This window comes from Prionailurus bengalensis, chromosome D4, assembly GCF_016509475.1.
Source record: "Prionailurus bengalensis isolate Pbe53 chromosome D4, Fcat_Pben_1.1_paternal_pri, whole genome shotgun sequence".
In the NCBI taxonomy this organism is placed as follows: domain Eukaryota; kingdom Metazoa; phylum Chordata; class Mammalia; order Carnivora; family Felidae; genus Prionailurus; species Prionailurus bengalensis.
The window spans coordinates 33,515,988-33,536,709 of NC_057359.1; the positions used below are offsets into that span (position 1 = coordinate 33,515,988).

At 36.6% G+C, this 20,722-nt stretch overlaps 1 long non-coding RNA gene across 1 annotated transcript; it reads left to right on the plus strand.

Annotated features, from left to right (window-relative positions):
• The first annotated feature begins 1,093 nt into the window (after positions 1-1,093).
• On the plus strand, positions 1,094-4,420 carry LOC122474314. Its single transcript, XR_006294892.1, has 2 exons — positions 1,094-1,339; positions 4,273-4,420. It is a non-coding gene; the product is annotated as an uncharacterized LOC122474314 (long non-coding RNA).
• The last annotated feature ends 16,302 nt before the right edge of the window (positions 4,421-20,722 follow it).

A 20,722-nucleotide genomic window follows, 5' to 3' on the forward strand; every position in this document is an offset into this window, starting at 1 on the left:
GGTAATCGAGACAATGGCAGGATCAGCAGCTGGAAGACGAAGCATGTAGTCAGCCTCAAGGATCACATCAGCTGAACATCTACACCTCAGCATGATGACAGCTACATAGAGATTCTGCCTTCAATGTCATCTCCAAATCACTGAACATTTACTCAAAATCCTGACAATGCAAGCCTCATACTAGGGGCTGGGAATATGGAGTTTAGGAAAACATAGGCTCAGTCCTCAGTGTGTAGGTTCAAGGCTGAGATCCTGAGTTCAAAATACTGCGTTTGAAACCTGACTTGGCCACTTACTGGCTGAGAAACCTTGGGCAAGTTACTTAACCACTCTGTGCCTCAGTTTCCTCATCTGTAAGATCTGATAGTTATATTATCATTACGAAGATTTCTCCTGAGGATTAATTTCAGTTAATATATAAAAGCACTTGGAATAAAATGCTATCAACACAGAAATGAAATACATCAATACTTTTAGCCAGTTGTCAGTGGGTAGGGAAGATAGTATAGAAGACTTTAACATGTGAAGGTTGAAGCCAAATCCTTGAAGTCTGGAGTGACACACCATTAACAACAGGTTAAATGACAAGCAGGTTTAACAGCAATGGTTGTGGATCATGTAATTATGACACAAAAGAGGTGCATTACTAGACTTAATTTCCAGAAGCTATTGAATTCAATCACACACAATGTGATTTTGGAGGGACTTGGCCTATATGCTTTCCAAGGACAATTCTGGCCAGAGATAAGATAGTGAGGAGTGAGAAAAGTGTGGAGAAGGTTGTCTCCAGTTCCTAATTTTGGGTCTATACAGGAGAAGGGGCGATTATTATCTCCTCCATTATGTGTATTCTTGGCAGTAGGGAGGGATTTCTCATAATTCTCTTATCACTTCATGACTGTTTCTATTTCAATAAATATCAACAGACATCAAAGGTCTAAAATAGAAAGAGGAAGGAATCATCACTAATAAATTTCCTCAATGACTGCCTAATGTCTATAGCACATATGGCTACACTGTGACAAGAATTGTGCCCTGGAACCAGCTTGGATTCCACATTGCTATGGCAACAGATCGCTCTGGTTGGGCTGGTTTCATCCAAAGGACAAGATATGTGGCCAGCAGACAAGGCACCATTGCCCGATCATGAAAATGTTTCTGTTGTTTATGAGTTAATCTGAACTGTTCACGAGTGAAAACACTATTGGTCCTCTGTGTCTAGTTTTTCTCTCATCTCTTCTCTCCTTTTCAAGGCAGCCAGCTTTCCAATGAAATTTACATCCTAGATAAGACCCTTGCTGCACGGGTAAGATAGCAGACATCAAGGCTCATGGATGATGTAAGTTATGACCAAATCAAAACCACCGCTCTGTGTCCTGTCGAACAGAGATATGACATTTATATTAATATTTGGCTAAGTTTCTCAATTAGTGATTGATGAACTAAGCCTCATATTCATAGTGAGGTGATGTAATTTTCATCTTTGGATAATGTTTGCATTGTAAATCTTTTAGAGGTCAGGAATGTCACGTTCTTGCCATGTAATAATATCTCAAAGTGGGACTATAGTGGAAAGAAGTTTTTTTTTTTTTTTTAAATAGAGTCTGAGAAATAGTGCATTTCATATAAAAATAGTGTAGATCCGCATAAAATTTTGGAACACATTGGGTGGGAGCCTGTCAGATAACTAGTTACTGCAGGAGAAGTGATTACCTTTGCAAAGGTATTTGGGCCCTTTCAAGCCCTCCTGGTTCCTTTTGTCAAGGCATGGCGATAAGGTGGTAAATAAGGTGTTAGGGAGCCCTGGACTTTTATACCATAAACACCTTATAAATAATTAGATGTCCTTTCTCTCTAAAGCCTCATCATTTCCATAGCCTAGCTATGAAAATACATTTCATTTTATTTATTTTTTTAAAAAATAAAATCTTTTCATTTAATGGCAACTTTAAAACTCAAAAGTGTTCATTTTAGCCTCTTAATAGTCATTTTAAACCAGTGTTCATGGGTCAGAATCCAAAGCAGAGGGATCACTATTTAAGAAAAAGTTTTTTTCAAATTTCTTAAATAAGAAATGGATCCAATTTTAACTTAACTCTGAAAAAATTTATTTTCTATTTGCCTTGATTAAATTTTTCTTTAACTTGAGTCTTAAAAATAACATTTACACTGCTGGGCTTGCAAACATTTTCTAGATTTTCTTGGTAACATTTATATATATTATTCCACTGCTTGTACAGCCACAGAAGTGATCCGTTTTTCCTTTGGGCTTTCTCCCCACTTTAGCTTCAGCCAAAAATGAAGTGCTAATCCCACATTTTGGGCAGACATCTTGCCTGTTTCTAAAAACCTCAACCACTAGCTATCATTATCAGAGAGCTTTTAAAATGCCTGTACAGTCACAGGCTATGTAGTGGGAAATGGATCATGAAATATCCAGGAATGCCAACAGCCGTTTTCCTTTCCATGTTGGAAAGTGCGTGTCCTCTAAGCATAAATGAGGAAGGTCTCTTTTCTCAGCACTCTACCAGCATCATGACACATTTTTCCTTAATCTTGGTAAACATTTGTCTGTCGCTACCTAAATGTACAAACAAATGAACAAACAAACAAACAAACAAAACCCCCAAATGTCTGTGTTTCCAGCAAAATGTAGCTGCTCTAAACCATATTGCCTTGGGTCAAGAGCACTCTTTTCTATACTACATTCCACCACTTCCTCATGGAGTTCACAAATTGGGTTTTCAAATATAAGAAAATTTCTACACAATGGAAAATGAAGTTCAAGTCTTATCAAAATAACCTAAGACCACCCAAATGATAACAGAGGTTATTAATTCAGATTCTAAAGCAAGTAGTCAGCTGCTACCACTTGTGTTTGGCAAGGAATCAAAGGCAGGCAGGGAAGTTAGAAGGCTTAATAGCGCAAAAAAAAAAAAAAAAGTAAGGCTTCAGGTATGCTCTGATTGGAGTTTCTTGGCATGAAAACCTGGAGGAAGCTAACTAGAATCAGTCATCCTAAGTGATTGATTGGGGAGCATATTTGACTTTCTCTGGTTGGTCCTGGATTGGGAGGATGGGATGGAGGAGGGCTAGGGAGGTATACAGTCATTGATCAAGTCTTGATCATTCCAAAACAATTGTTATAGATGTTATAGGATGACTTCCTGTGAGTCTTATGTAGACCAGAGTTTATTGTCATACATGGTCTGGCCATTGTCCATCCATGTATTCAGTATGTGGGTCTATATAAAGGAAAGACTCATCTACCAGGGAAGATCTAGAACAACTTCATCCAGTATGGTAGCCACTAGACTTGTGTGGCTATTGAGCACTTGAAATATAGCTAATCTGGGACTCTGGGGTGGCTCAGTAGGTTGAGCATCCCACTTCAGCTCAGATCATGATCTCACGATTTGTGGGTTTGAGCCCTGTATCTGGCTTTGTGCTGACAGCTCAGAGCCTGAAGCCTGCTTTGGATTCTATGTCTGCCTCCCTCTCTCTCTGCTCCTCCCCTGCTTGTGCTCTCTCTCTCAGTCTCTCAAAAATAAACATTAAAAAAAAAGAAATATAGCTAATCTGAAATGAAATGTGTTGTAAATGTACAATGCCAACTGAATTTCAATGCCTCTATATTAAAAAAGAAAAAGAAAAGAAAAGAAAAAGTACTCAGTAATGATGTATTTAATATTGAGTAGATGTTAAAATGATAATATTGGGGACATGTTAAGTTAAATAGAATATGATATTAAGATTAATTTCACCTCTTTCTTTGTATTACTTTTTTAATGTGGCCAGGAAATAATTTTAAATTTCATATATGGGTCACATTTGTGGCTTGCATTGTATTCCTCTTGGGCAGCACAGGAATAGAGGATTGACATATTAAAGTCATAGGGGTGAGGGTGATGTTTTTCCTGGGAAATCCTTTACAAATCATCACATATTATACATTTCCCATAACAAGGGCAGAGCAGCTCATAGTGAGAAGGGACTTTTTTGAACTCAGGTGATGAGCAAAAAAGACTTATTTATTCAAAATATTACTATATAAAAATTTCATAGGCTTGGGTGTATATATCTATATAGAGAACCATAGGATTGGCTCTATATATCTTTGAGGAAATCATTTTAATGTAACCTTTGATTATATAAATACCAAATCATAGAAGAGAGGAATCGAATGGAGGAATTCTTAATGGACATTAAAAACTAAGAGTTGCTTACTGAATTGATGAGATTATTGTGATATTAAAATTTTCTCTTCTCTAGAGAAAGAAGCTAGCAGCCAAACATGAGAAGAGGAGCCTGGGACTCAGCAAAGACATAGCTGAGCACAGTGTCCACATTTCTGTATGGCAGCCAGCTGGGTGCTGAGGGGGAAACTATCTTTAGGGGACCCTAAGGTGGAACTTAAGAAGTAAGTCTAATAACCAGTTTCAACCTCTTTTCCCTTTTTGTGTTGGAATTCCTTTTTTAAATATTCTCAAGTCCTGCAGCAAATTGAGGCATTGGGACTGGCATTGACACATATTCAGGGAATGAAAGGAAAGACTTGTAGGGAAGGAAAAATATTTTTACTTTACTCTTCTTGGTTCTTTGCTGAGAGTCATTCCTCTCACCTTCTGTAATAAGATAGATTAACAGAAGAAAAACAAGCAGAAGTTTAATAATATGTATAACTTATGTTTACATGGGAGAGACCCAGGAAAACTAACTGAAATACCCCAAGCTTCCACCTTTAATACCATTTCCAGCTGAAGACAGAAGAAGATGTTGAGTGTGGGAGATCCAGTTATGGGACATTATGTGGCAAATCACAGTAAAAGTGTAGTTGTTATGCTGATTTAAGTCCTTGGCTTTCCCATTGATCAGAGTTTCCAGAATTCTTCTTCCTGGTACAGAAAAAAAGACACCATTACAAATAAAGATTTCCCTTATAAATGCAAATGTCTCTTACAAAAGGGTATTCTACTTGGTTTTCAGAGCTTCTCCCCTGTCTGCTGGGTTTTGTTTGTTTGGTTTGTTTTGTGTCTTAAATAACTAGCTCAAAATACAGAAGCATATTTTGGGGGTGGTATATTCTGCTCCCCTTCATATTGCATACACAGTTTGGGTGTATAAAGCACATTCATAAAACCTTTTACTTTCATCCAGGTCCTTTGTAGTGTATTTGTTTAAAAACAAGCATTTAAAAGAAGACACCCAATTTTATTACCACAAAACTATTATCCACTACTGTCTTTCATGAATCTTTTTTCTACTGGCTCAAGAATGCAAAACTACAGCGAGTCTCAAAGGGTTCATAGTGTTGAATGGGTTGCTGTAGATTAAAAATAGCACGGCAGTTTATCTTTGGCTACTGGGGTATTGGTTTACTTTTTTCATAGAAACAGGCTTTAATTACAGAGTGAAGAATAAACTGGACTTGATTGCTCCTTGGAAAGACTGACATTTCAGTTTCTCCCACAAAATACTTATTGATGTTGATGTAAGGGAAAGAGAAGAGTCAGAATACAAAGGAGCTTTGTGTTGCCAGCAGTTGGGAAAGCATCTTTTGTCTTCTCAACTTAGCAGTTTTGATATGGAAGTCAGTGCAAGAGAATAAATATCAAACACAACATTGTCATTTTCAGAATCTCTTTTGTGACTGTACTTTAGAAAACACCCATAGTGAGACAATTGAAGTTTCTGAGCTTCTGGAGGAAAAAGAAAACTGACCACATCCCAAATTTATGCTTAGGAAAAGATGTTATTTACAACAATTATAACTGCATTTTCCACACGTGTTGAAAGACAGATAATGATTTAACATCCAAAAAGGAGAGAAAAACCCTTATTCAGAATAATTGGTGACATGTAAACCCCTCTGTGAATGCACTTTTGGTTTAATTAAAATGCATGTGCAGTGGTATATTTCAAAAGAAGAAAAAGTGCTGGGTATTCAGAACTAAAAATGTCAGTAATTCTTTTCCCATACCATGAAGGGTTTCATAACAATTCCTCAGAGTAATATTTCTTGTAGGTAGGTAAACAACTGCTATTGGCTAGATAAAGAAGGTGATGGCAAAGGATCACCTGGAAACAGAAAATGATCCATCTGAAAACAATTCTTAAGTATACAGGTAAAGGGATAACATTAGGAGCAACCATCAAAAGGGCAGTGCAAATGGAGAGATTTTTATGACGAAATATACCTAGCTAGAAATATTTTTGGATTCTGGTTACACATGGCAGCCTCTCAGCTTATTGGTTCTCAAGCCAATACTGTTTTCTGTATTGTCACAGCAAGTCCTAACAAGTTGGAGTGGAGAGAGAAGGAGGGAGAGAGAGAGCGAGAGTGAGAGTGAGAGTGAGAGAGAGTGTGTGTGTGTGTGTGTGTGTGTGTGAGAGAGAGAGAGAGAGAGAGAATATCTTTCATTGATTCCAGAGAATACAAAAGCAGGACATTTTATTTGTACATTATTTTACAAAATGAGATAAAAATGAAATCAGACACAATATTTAAGAAAATAAAAAGGCAATGTGAGCAATTTCTGAAGTCCACACAATTTCTTAGCATTCCTCAAAAGAGTGTGATATTAGTAGGAAGATATAAAGACTCCAAAACACAAATTCACTCCTAGTCAGTTTAAGCTAGTTCTTGGCACCCTCAAACCCCCATCATTCTCAAGTGTGCAGAAGGAAAGCTTTAAATAACTCAGGAAAATGGCAAAGTAGAATATCAGATTTCAAAACATCTCATTGCAAATCAACCTAAAGGAACAGCATAGAAATCGTCATTCTCTAACAGTATTTTCCCCTTAGGTCTGTGGCAGCATGGTAGGACACAACACAAAGCAAATGGGACTCTTGCTTTTTAAAGACTGCGTCAGTAATTACTTCTTTTTTAAATTGTTGTACTAAGTCAAGTGTTCTTTTATAGACTGGCAAAATAAAATTCTGAAGATAAATAAAATTACTTATATAAATAGTAGGATAGTAGCAATATCCCGTGGTAAAACCCATTTCAGTGATGAATTCCTAATAGAAAACTTGGTAGTGTTAGAATTATATTCAACTAGTTTTTAATCTACAGCTATTCTGGTTATTCAGTGTGAGTTCCAGAAATATTATTTATTTAAAGGTAGATTTAAGAAATTGTTGAAATAAGTCATACAGAGAAAGACAGATATCATATGTCTTCACTCCTATGTGGATCTTGAGAAAGTTAATAGAAGACCATTGGGGAGGGGAAGGAAAAAAAAAGGTTAGAGAGAGAGGGAGTGAAAACATAAGAGACTCTTAAAAACTGAGAAAAAACTGAGGGTTGATGGGGGGTGGTTGAGGGGTATTGAGGAGGGCACCTGTTGGGATGAGCACTAGGTGTTGTATAGAAACCAATTTGACCATAAATTTTATATTAAAAACAAAGAAATTGTTGACAGAGTGGGTTCACTGCTTTAGGATAAATTGAAAAAATGGTGATCATCAAATGTTGTATTGATTGCCTAACTTTCCTAGGTCAACTGACCTTAAAAAGTGTGACTCCCAGATTCTGTCTGTCGTTACCACAGAATTGGGCATATCAACCTAAACCTCTATTACAAGTGGGAAATCCATGAGGGAAAGACAGAACTGTCATTCAGGGAAGGTAACTTGAATTCACACTTTCTGGAATAGCGCCATAGGTCTGAATTCACAGATGCGATGGTACTGTTATGATTACTCAACTCCCTAGGTTACAGTGGCTCAAATTCTGCCACTGGCATTTTAACCTGTGCCCCAACTGTTTTATTTGTAATATTGCCACCTGTGCACTCAGACCAAAACAGAGGGGATGGCTAGAAGCCATAATATTGATGGCCGAGGTCAAAAAAGTCATGAAATTCCATTTGGCTGCCAGTGGAAAGGGTTCTTATCTCTGAACTAATCTCAAAGCAATAACTACCTTCTCATTAAAGAGTTGTAACTATACACTTAAAACAAACACCCTCCTACAATAGACATGCTATGCTGCCAGTCACTAGCTTAACAAATGTGATCTCTTTTACTCTGTAAGTAGCATTAACCACCTGAGAAGACTCATTTGCTATATTTCCTAAAATTCTGTATATGTAAGTCTGTGACCTAACCAATAGATTACAGAGGCTTAGATGAGGTATCTGATCAGTTCAGAGCAAATGATTTCTCTCTGATTCAATAATATATGATTTATATAATCATTTCCTTATAATATGTGGTAAATGGTGAAAAATATAAAGGAAGATCAGATTGGGAAGTGCTTATTTTTTATACTATGGTCAGGAAGAGGCCCTTTCATTTTGAATCTTATATATGAAGCTTTGAAACATACAAAACTTTAAGAAGAGAAAGTGTCTTAGAATCTGATCAAAATATGAAAACACTTGTGGTTTTTCATATGAGACTAACTAGCAAATTTGGTTCAGTTGCAACACATATAATAGGAATAAGGTATTTAACTAAAAATCATCCATTACATTATCTTAGGGCATATACCAAAGTCCAGCAACAGAGGACTTATCTTCAGTGGCAGTAAACATTATAACTACTGAAGTTAAAAGTTTTGTTTTTGTTTTCCCAGAAAAAAAAAAAAAGAAAAATCTTTCTTAAACGTGGCAGTGTTTTGATGGAGTTCTCCTAGAAGTTTGGATGATCTTGACCCAGTCAATTTACCTCACCGTACCCCAACTTCCATATTAATAAAGCAAAAGAAATCATCCAGTTGGTCTCCGAGTTTCTTTTTATCATCAAGAGCCCTTGATTCCAAGATATTCCCAGTTGCCAACACAGTATCATATTACAAAGAAAACAATAAGCACAGTTAAGATATTAAAGTAATACTCATGCTTTATCTCCTTGTGACTTGGCCATTGCCTCTACTGGCAGTGGGTACATAGCATTCTGTTTGTGTATTATTAAAAAAATACTAGTTATGACTTCCTGTAACATAAAATTGGAGTCTTTAAAGGAGATCTTTTAAGTATTTATCCTTGGTAAATAAAACAGATCTTGGTATAGGTGCTTATTCATTGTCAAAGTAGGTATGAAATCTATCTTTTAGTGAAAAGTTAATGGTCTAGGAACTGCTTGTGAATCCATAGGCTAAACTAAAAGATGGTTTTGTTTCAGTAGTACTTAATATCCTGAATTAGAATTTAAATTACGCTGTATTTGGAATACTTATCAATATATTAAGTGCATATAAAATCATGCTGAGAATGTGCAAAGATTTCAGCACAGCTTAATTTTTATTTCACTGCATGAATTCCTTTTTGTTCTTGTTGAAATTCTGTAAAGCTTCTAAATTGTCCCTATTTCCTATAGCACAGTTAGCATGTCTTCTTGGGAATAGAAGGGATACCAGACCTATTCTTCCCCTTCAAAGCCAACAAATATCAAAGCCAAAATGAAGTTAGGTAAGGTGTGAGCAGTAATGAGGCTGAGATAACAATTGTGTGTTTGCTATAAGAAATAAGTCTAGTATAGCTGAATAGTATACTGGTAGACAGCTAGATTTCTAGAAGTTGCAAGCAGGGTTGCATGTGCAAAGCTTATCAGGGGAAAGGAAATGAATAGTTGTGTTTTTTTTTTAATGTTTATTCACCTTTTGAGAGAAAGACAGGGCACAAGTGGAGGAGGAGCAGAGAGAGAAGGAGACAGAAAATCTGAAGCAGGTTCCAGGCTCTGAGCTGTCAGCGCAGAGCCCGACACAGGGTTCAAACCTGTGAACTGTGAGATCATGACCCAAACTGAAGTCAGACACTTTACCAACTAAGCCACCCATGAACCCTTGAATGGATTTTTTAAATGACACTTTCAATGACCATTTTTGCCCAATTTCATAACCTCACATACCATGAATTTAAGCCAATGAGGACTGAAATTTCTACCTTAAGCAAGTTCTACATATTGGCAAAACTCTTCTTGGGCCCACGGCAAGTCTTTTTGCCTCCTTTAAAGAAGAAAATAGGGGCACCTAAATGGCTTAGTTGGTTAAGCATCCGACTTTGGCTCAAGTCATGATCTTATGGTTTGTGGGTACCTTAGGCTCTGTTCTGACAACTCAGAGCCTGGAGCCTGTTTCAAATTCTGTGTCTCCCTCTCTCTCTGCCCCTCCCTCCCTCGCCCTTTGTCTCTTTCTCTCTCTCAAAAATAAATAAACATTAAATTTTTTTAATGAAAAAAACAACCTATTAACTGCACTTGGAGAATAAATCAGTATCCGATTACATAATTTAGCTTGCAAATTAATTTGTGAATTTCCCCACATTTTTAAAAGGACACGTGTTGAAGTGCTGAACTCCTGTCTCTGGTGGAGCTTTTAGGTCTGTTTTGAGACACGCAGATTCAGGGAGAAAATATGTAAAATAATGAGAAGCATTTTCACAGTATTTAGTGATATTTGCTCTCAGAATTCTATTAATTTAAGAGATTAACTTGCAACTGTTACTGCATTAAGAAGCTCTGCAAGCACTAGAGTGTAATTATTTCTGCTATAGCACTGATACACACAAAAGAAAAGAAACCATTCATGGAATGTGTATATGTATCTATGGCTATCCTTATTTATATTGTTGTGATTTACAGTTCTGATAAATTTGCCTCTTTTCTTTCTCCATGCTGAAGAAGGAAACATACACACATGGCATTGCATTTCTGACAATCGGTATTTCCCTGAAAAGCTAGCCCTAAGGAATCAGGAGATGCTGATTCCTAGAAAAGCTGTTAACGAATCCTTAGCCTCTGCCTTATAGATATCTCAAAGATTCACTTTTTCTTGGCAGTATTCATCAGTGTTTGCTTGATGGCTAGGCAGGACAATTCTTCATTGTGTAATACTGACCTAAGCATTGCAGATGCTTCCCATCTCTCACTCTGTTTGCACTAAATGCCAAGAGTCATTATGACTACCCAACACATATGATATCTAAACTATTCTTAGAAATATGTTTGAAGACCACTTCAAATAGATGAAACTTCAAGAGTGATCTTCAGGTTATCCTGGCATGATCTGAGGTAGTGCCACTATGCAAAGCTTTCTCTTAAGATGCCTCTACAAATATTGTAGAATGTGGTGACTTTTAAATGCCTCCTTTCCCAAGGGCTTTCTGCAATATGTCTCATATTGTTCAAAGTAATTTCCTGGTGGTTTGTGACTAAGTTAAAGAAAATAAAGTGATGGCACTTTCTTTACTGACCCAGGTGGATGCATCATCTCACCCTGCTACCTAGAAAGACTAACACTGAAGAGTTATTTCCAGAATATCTGTTCATCAAGACACACATTTGTGTTGTCCTGAGGTCCAGGAAAGACATCTGTGATTTCGCTTCACTATATATTTTTGGGAACTGAGTCAGTAAACCAGAAATTAAGGAAGTCGGGACACATGAGGACAGGGATCAGTTTAAGTTCACCTGAGACCAGTAAAATGAATTGACAGCTATCAAAAGATTAGGGTTTCAAATAAATTCTGGTGTTCAGTTAATAATAATGTACCAATGTCAATTTCTCACTAGTGCTAGTGGTGTGTATGAATCTTTACAGAATAATTTCTATTACACACTGTGTTCAGTATGTTGTGCTATATGTCACACTTTTGGTAAATATGTTATTGTTACATAAGATGTTAAAAGTGGGGAAAACTGAGTGAGGAGTATAGAAGAAACCTGTGTGTAATCTTTGCAACTTTTCCGTAAATCTATATTTGTTCCAAAATTTAAAAAAATTATTTAAAAATTGCCCTCTAAACTCATTTTTTTAACTCACAAAGCCCTATCTCTTTTTCTTCCCATTCTTTCTATTCTTCACTGACCCTACTCCCCAGCTTCCCTTTCTCCTCTCTAGACTTCCAGCTCCGTTTTCCCTCTGATATTGCTGCAGAGGTCTCAAATCCCAACCCATTCACTTCTGAGTGCAAGTTTCTCATAAGCACTACAGTTCTAGCCCTGGGCCTTCCCTTGCTTGTTTTCCTTTTTGTGTTTTCTCTCCTTGTTTATTTTTTAAATTGTGTAGGTCTTTATAGTTTATAGAGGAACTTCCCATGCACTTTGTCTTTTGATTCTTAGAATATCCAGGTGAATTGGTCCTTATTATTATTATTATTATTTTTAATTTTAATTCCAGTGTAGTTGACATACAGTGTTTTATTAGTTTCAGGTATATAATCCAGTGATTCAACAGTTCCATATATTACTCAGTGTTCATTATGATAAGTGTACTCTTGGGGCGCCTGGGTGGCGCAGTCGGTTAAGCGTCCGACTTCAGCCAGGTCACGATCTCGCGGTCCGTGGGTTCGAGCCCCGCGTCAGGCTCTGGGCTGATGGCTCAGAGCCTGGAGCCTGTTTCCGATTCTGTGTCTCCCTCTCTCTCTGCCCCTCCCCCGTTCGTGCTCTGTCTCTCTCTGTCCCAAAAATAAATAAACGTTGATAAGTGTACTCTTTTTTTTTAATATTTTATTTATTTTTTGAGAGATAGAGAAAGAGTGCATGCACACAAGCAGGGAAAGGGCAGAGAGAAAGAGAGAGGGAGAAACAGAATCCAAAGCAGGCTCCAGGCTCCAAGCCCTCAGAGCCCAACATGGAGCTCAAACTCAGAAACCATGAGATCATGACCTGAGCCAAAGTCAGACACTTAACTGACTGAACCACCTAGGCACCCCATGATAAGTGTACTCTTAATCTCTACCTATTTCACCCATCCTGCCACCTACCTCCTCTAGTAACCAGCAGTTTGTTCTCTGGTTTTTGGTTTGTCTCTGTTTGTTTGTTTGTTTTTTCCTTTGCTCCTTTGTTTCATTACTTAAATTTCACATGAGAGAAATCATGTGGTATTTGTCTTTTTCTGACTACCTTATGGGGTTTAGCATTATAGTCTCAGCTTCACCCACGTGGATTGCAAATGACAAGAATTCATTCTGTTTTATGATTGAACAATATTCCATTGTGCATATACATATACACACATATATGTATATACATATATACATGTATATATATGTATAGATGTATGCATATATTTACATCTCTTCCTTATCCATTGATCTATCAATGGACATTTGGGCTTCCATAATTTGGTTACTGTAAATAATGTTGCAATAAACATAGGGGTTCATATATCCCTTCAATTTAGTGTTTTGTCATGCTTTGGGTGAATATCCTATAGTGTAATTACTGGATCATAGGCTAATTCTATTTTCAATTTTTTGAGGAATCTCCATATTATCTTCTATAGTGGGCTCAACAGTGTGCATTCCCACCAACAGTGCACAAGTGTTCCTTTCTCGCTACATCCCTGACAACACTTGTTTTTGATTTTAGTCATTCTGAAAGGTGTGAGGTGATCTCTTTGTGGTTTTGATTTGCATTTCCCTGATGATGAATGACGTTGAGCATCTTTTCATGTGTCTTTTGGCCATTTGCATGTCTTCTTTGGGGACATGTCCGTTCGTATCTTCTGTTCATTTTTTAATTGGGTTATTATTATTTTTTGGTGTTGAGTTGTATAAGTTCTTTATATATTTTGGATATTAACCCTTTCTCAAATATGTCATTTTCAAATAACTTCTCCCGTTCTTCTCCTATTAGTTTTGTTGGTTGTTTCCTTTGCTGTGCAGAAGTTTTTATGTTGAAATTGTCCTAATAGTTGGCTTTTGATTTTGTTTTCCTTGCCTCAAGAGACATATCTAGAAAGAGGTTATGGTTGATGTCAGAGAAATTACTGCCTATGCTCTCCTCTAGGACTTTTATGGTTTCAGGTCTCACGTTTAGGTTCTTAATCCATTTTGAGTTTATTTTTATGTTATAGTATAAGAAAGTGGTCTAGTTTTATTGCTTTCCACGTAGCTGTCCAGTTTTCCTGACACCATTTATAGAAGAGATAGACTTTTTCCCATTGCATATTCTTGTTGAAGAATACTTGTTGAAGATTAATAGACCATATAATTGTGGGCTTTTTTCTGGGTTTTCTATTCTGTTCTATTGAACTACGTGTCTATTTTTGTGCCAGTACCATACTCTTTTGATTACTACTTATAATATAGCTTATAACTTGAGGTCTGGAATTGTGATCCCACCAGTTTTGTTTTCTTTTTCAAGATTGTTTTGGCTATTCAGGGTTTTTTGTGGTTCCATACAAATTTTAGGATTGTTTGTTCTTGTTCTGTGAAACATGCTGTTAGTATTTTGGTACTAACAGATGTAATGTGGTATTTAGGTACCACGTTACATCTGCAGATTGCTTTAGGTGGTACAGAAATTTTAACAATATTTGTTCTTCCAGTTCTTGAGTATGGAATGTCTTTCCATTTCTTTGTGTTCTGTTCAATTTTTTTCATCAAAGTTTTGTAGTTTTCAGAGTACAGGTCTTTCACCTCTTTGGTTAAATTTATTCATTATTTTGGGTGAATTATAAATGAGATTATTTCTTAATTTCTCTTTCTGCTGCTTCATTATTAGTGTATAGAAATGCAACAGATTTATTTACATTGATTTTGTATTTTGTGAGCTTACTGAATTCCTTTATCTGTTCTAGTAGTGTTTTAGTAAAATCTTTAGTATTTTCTACATATAGTATCATGTGATCTGTAAATAATGAAAGTTTCACTTCTTCCTTAACAATTTTGAAGTCTTTAACTTCTTGTGTTGTCTGATTGCTGTGACTTTATTATAGTCAAAGCATAATACTTTCAGTATTATGTTGAATAAAAATGTAGCATAGTACTGTCAGTACTGTGTTGAATAAAATGATGAGAGTAGACAACTTTGTCTAGCTCCTGTCCTTAGGGGAAAAGTTCTCAGTTTTTCCCCTTTGAGAATGATGTTAGCTGTGTTTTTCATAGAATTCCTTTATTATGTTGAGGCATGTTCCCTCTAAATGTACTTTGCTGAGAGTTTTTATCATGAATGGATGTTGTATTTCATCAAATGCTTTTTCTGCAGCTATTGAAATGATCATATGGTTTTTATCCTTTCTCTTATTGATAGAATGTATCATGTTAATTTATTTGCAATTATTTAACCACCCTAGCATTCCTAACAATAAATCCCACTTGATCATGGTGAATGCTTTTTTAAATATATTGTTGGATTTGGTTTGCTAATATTTTGTTGAAGATTTTTGCATGTATGTTCATCAGAGATATTGGTCTATAATTCTATTTTGTTGTGTTGTCTTTATCTGGTTTTGTTACCAAGGTCATACTGGCTTTATAGAATGAATTTGGAAGTTTTCCTTACTCTTCTATTTTTTTGGAATAGTTTGAGAAGAATAGATATTAAATCTTCTTTAGATGTTTAGGAGAATTCACCTGTAAGCTGTCTGGTCCTGGACTCTTGTTTATTCAGTTTTTTTATTGCTGATTCAATTTCTTTGCTGGTGATTACTCTGTTCAAAGTTTCTTTCTACTTCAGTTTTGGTACAGTTTGTTTGTTTTGGAGGTTTTACGTTTCTGAGAATTTATCTATTTCTCCCTAGGTTGTCCAATTTGTTGGCATATAATTTTTCATAATATTCTCTTACATTTGTTTATATGTCTACAGTGCTGATTGTTATTTCTCTTCTCTCAGTCGTCATTTTGTTTATTGAATATTTTTTCTTTTTCTTTTTTTTTGAGTCTGGCTAGAAAATCAATTTTGTTGATCTTTTCAAAGAAACAGGTCCTTGTTTCATTGATCTGTTTTGTAGTTTTTTAGTTTCTATATCACTTATTTTTGTTCTAATATTTATTATTCCCTTCCTCCTGCTGTTTTGGGGTTTTGTTCATTGTTCTTTTTCTAGCTCCATTAGGTGTGATGTTAGGTTGTTTATTTAAGATTTTTCTTGCTTCTTGAAATAGGCTCATATTTCTATAATCTTCCCTTTTAGAATCACTTTTACAAAACCCCAAAGATTTTGGACCATTGTGTTTTTTCTGTCCATGTATTTTTTTATTTCTTCTTTGATTTTTTTTTTTGGTTGACTCATTCATTGTTTAATAGCATTTTATTTAACCTCCATGTATTTGTGCTTTTTCCAGATTTTTTCTTGTGGTTGATTTCTAGTTTCATAGTGTAGTCATCAGAAATGATGCATGGTATGACTTCAGTTTTGGAAAATTTGTTGAGACTTGTTTTGTGGCTTAATATATGATCTATTCTCAAGAATGTTCAACGTGCACTTGAAAAATTGTATATTCTGCTTTAGGATGGAATGTTCTGAATTAATTTGTTAAATCTGTCTGGTCCAGTGTGTCATTCAAAGCCATGATTTCCTTGGTGATTTTCTGTTTGGGTGATCTGTCCATTGATGTAAATATGGTGTTAAAATCTCTACTACTATTTTATTACTATTTATTAGCTTCTTTATATGTGTTATTCACTGTTTCATGCATTTGGGTACTCCTAGGTTGGATGCATAAATATTTATAATTGTTATATCTTCTTGTTGAATAGTCCCTTTTATTATTATATACTCACCTTCTTTGTCACTTGTTATAGTCTCTGTTTTAAAGTTTCTTTTTTTTAATGTAAATGTTGCTACCTAGGAGTTTTTTTCACCCGCATTTGCATAATAAGGGTTTCTCCATCCCCTGACTTTCAATCTGAAGGTATCTTAAGTCTGAAATAAGTCTCTTGTAAGCAGCATACAGATGGGTATTTTTTTTTATCCATTCTATCACCCTATATCTTTTGATTGGAGCATTTAGACATTTACATTTGAAGTAATTAGTTATAAGCATGTATGTATTGCCATTTTGTTACTTGTTTTGTGGTTGTTTTTGTCATTCTTCTATGATCCTTTCTTCTCTTGCTCTCTTCTCTCATTGCTCGCTGGCTTTCTTTAATGGTATATTTGGATTCCTTTCTTTTTAATTTTGCTTATCTATTCTGGCTTTTTATTTGTGGTTATCATTTGCTTTGTATACAACATTTTCTGCATATAGAAGTCTATATGAAGTTGTTCATCACTTAAGTTTGAACCCAATATTTACTCCTCTCCCCTCTATGTTTTAGGTATATGGTGTCATATCTTACATTCTTTTATTTTGTGAGTCCTTTGACTGTTTTTTGCAAATATGCTTAATTTTAGTGCTTTTGTGCTTCCTACTTTTTGTACTCCTATTTATGGTCTTTCTTTTCCACTCAAAGGGTCCCCTTTAACATTTCTTTAGGTTTGGTTTAGTGGTCATGAACTCCTTTAGCTTTTTTTTAAATCTGGAAAACTCCTTATCTATCCTATTTTGAATGACAGCCTTGCTGGATAGAATATTCTTGCCGCAGTTTTTTTTTTTTCTTTTCATCATTCTATATCATGTCATTCCCTTCTGGCCTGCAAAGTTTCTGCTGAAAAATTATCTGATAACCACACAGGGTTTCCCTTTTATGTAAGTATCTTCTTTCCTCTTGCTGTTTTTAAATTTTGTCTTTATCACTATTTTTGCCATTTTAATTACTATGTGCCTTGGTGTGGATCTTCTCACGTTTATTTTATTAGGGATCTCTATGCCTCGTGGATCTGGCTGTTTCCTTCCCCAGATTAGGGAAGTTTTCAGCTATTGTGTATAAAATGAAATTTCTCTTTCTTCTTCTGGGATCCCTATAATACAAATGCTATTGTGTGTGAGGAGACCCTGATTTCCCTGTCTTTTCTCATTTCACATTTTTTTCTTTCACATGATCAGCTTGATGACTTTCCATTGCTCTGTCTTCCAGATTATTAATTATTTCTCCTTCCTCTAGCCTGCTATTTATTCCATCTGGAGTATTTTTAATTTCAAGTATTGTGTTCTTCATGTTTGATTGGTTCTTTTTTTAATCTGTTTAAGGATCTCACTGATGTCTTCCACTCTTTTATCAAGTTCAGTGAATATCTTTATGATTATTAGTTTAAATTCTTTATCAGGCATATTACTGATCTCTGTTTCATTTAGATATCTTGCTGTGATTGGGTCCTGTACTTTCATTTGGGATATATTCCTCTGTTTCCTCATTTTGTCTGACTCTTTGTGTCTGTTTCTCTGTGTTAGAAAGTCAGCTATGTCCCTTGCTCTTAGAAGTAATGGCCTTATGAAGAAGAGGTCCACTAGTGCCTTGCAGTGCAGTGTCCATCGTTTGTTAGAGTGTGGTGCTTCATAGGGTGTCCCCTACGAGTGTTTGCTGCACCCTGCGTATTGGCCACTTTCTTCTTCAGTTCAGTCATCTGCAGTGGCTCTCTTTGCCTGTTCTAGGCAGTGTTTGGTCCTTGTGTTGTTCATAGATCAGTCCAGGACCACCTTGGGCTTGAATTTAGTCAGACCATGCATTTGCCAGAGATGCAGTAGCACCAAACTACAGGGTGCTTTCTCTGTGTTGTCCCTTGAGAAGCTGTCATTGATGAGCCCAGCTTGCGATCAGATCAAATGTCTGCCCCTAGCCCACTGCTGGGGCTGCCATCTGACTGGTGTGTGTGTGTGTGTGTGTGTGTGTGTGTGTGTTTTACTTTCCTTAGGGCAGGAGTCACTTTGGAGTGGTGCTGGCCCCTATAAGTGCTTCTTGCACACTTCCAGGTTTGTGATTTCAGTTTGAATGGGTTTGACCAAGAGTTTATTCGAGGGGGTGGGGTGTGCAGTATCCTCAAGTTTCGTGTTCTGTTGAAAGGTGATGAACAGCTGCTGCCAGGACTGGGCCAGCAGGGGTGGGATGTCAATTTTAACAAGATGACTACTGGTCTGGTGCCAAGGTTCCACAAACCCTGCAGGTAGAGAGAAAAGTTTTTGGTAAGTTTTGTGCTGGTCTTCTGGTGGAGGGGATCTTCAGCAATGGGACTGAAGCAAAGGTGACTAGAAAGAGCATATCTGTCAAAGTGTGGTGGGAGGATGTCCTTTGTGTAAACAAGTAGTTGGTGTCCATACTGAGCTTGTCTCTACAGGTGGCCCGGTGTTTATGCTAAGGGCCAGGGGAGGGAAATGGCACCTGCCAGCTCCTTTGTTCCTGGAGGTATATCCTTGTGAATCCTGTCCCTCCAGGACATGCTCTGAAGTGAGTGAATAATTCTCTTCCCAATATGTCCCAGGCATTTTTCAAGCTATTGCTTTAAGCTGTGTCTCCACGGGTTGTTTGTCATGCTATCTCTTTAAAGAAGAGGACTCTGTTTCCTATTGCCCTCCAGCCTGCTGATTTTTAAAGTTCCATGTTTTAAGTCCTGCTGGTTGTAAGAACTCACAAAATTCAGCCCCTCTAGTCATCAAAAACAAATTTTATGGGGATTTGTCTTCCCTTTATGATAGTCTGTTTCTAATCCTTCTCTGCCTGTGGATCTTCCTCACCATGGACATCGAGATCTGGTTAGTCTGCCACTGAATCTCCACCATCCTATACTTTTCAATGTGGCCTCTTCTCTGCATTTAGTTGTGGAGCTTGTGGTGCAAATCTTCTTTCTGGGTCATTTTCTGGGTTATTACACTGATGTGAATGTTATCTAGTTGTATCCATGGGACAAGGTGAGCTTAGGGTTCTCTTACTTTGCCATCTTCCCAACCTTTTTTTTTTTTTAATTTTTTTAACGTTTATTTATTTTTGAGACAGAGAGAGACAGAGCATGAAGGGGGGAGGGGCAGAGAGAGAAGGAGACACAGAATCGGAAGCAGGCTCCAGGCTCTGAGCCATCAGCCCAGAGCCTGACGCGGGGCTCAAACTCACGGACCGGAAGATCGTGACCTGAGCTGAAGTCGGATGCTTAACCAACTGCGCCACCCAGGCGCCCATACCATCTTCCCAACCTTTAAGTGTGGTCATAATTATTAATAAATGAAAATGGTAGTAGTGGAGGTTCAGAAAGGCTAAATGATGTAAGTTACTTGCTTAAAATCATCTATCAATAAGTCATGACTTAAATTCAGAAATCGTGACTCTTTCAATTACAGCACATTGCCTAGAAATTAACTAATGATTTTATTTCTGCTTCTACATATTCCCATTACTTTTTGAAATTTAGGAGGCTTTTGCACACAAAAAAATACTCAGATAATCTTAACTTTCTTTCTTTCTTTTTTTCTTTTTTCTTTTTTTTTAGGGCAGACTGCCACACACAGCATCTTATTTGGATGTGACTGGAGTCTTGGAAACTTGACTACCCTATATTCTGCAAATGGACACTGAGAACTTGTTTGGAGGTTCTGCAGGGAAGTACAGTTACTCATACATGTTCCTCTTCTCTCTGGGAAAGTCCTTCTATTAAACCAAGCTAGCTAACATGTTCCAAAAGAACACACAGAGAATGATGAAGTAGGAAGGGGATTCAGCCTAGCCAGCCAGCTCAGCCTATGAATGCTTGAACTCAATAAAATGACAGATGTTGCATCCAGATCACTCTCATATTTGATAATCTCTTAACTTGATATTAAATGCAGTATAATGACAAATAGACAAAAAACACAATTAAATGAAGTTAAAAATAAACTCAATCCATTTGAATGCCAAAGTGAAGTCAGATTATTGTATTGAATGTAATATATATATAAAAGATAGAACTGGGAAGGCTGTAATCATACAGTTGACATACACCTCACAGATGAGGAAACTTGAGGCAGAGAAAATGATAGGAATTCATCAACATATTTTAAACTTTTCACACAAGCTGAGGCACACAAGAAGACTAATTTGCCAGACCCCCCTTGAGCCTGCCTGCTACTGAATTCTATTCAGTGCATTGTAAGCAGAAATTATATACATATTTGGGCACATGGGTGGCTCAGTCAGTTGAGCG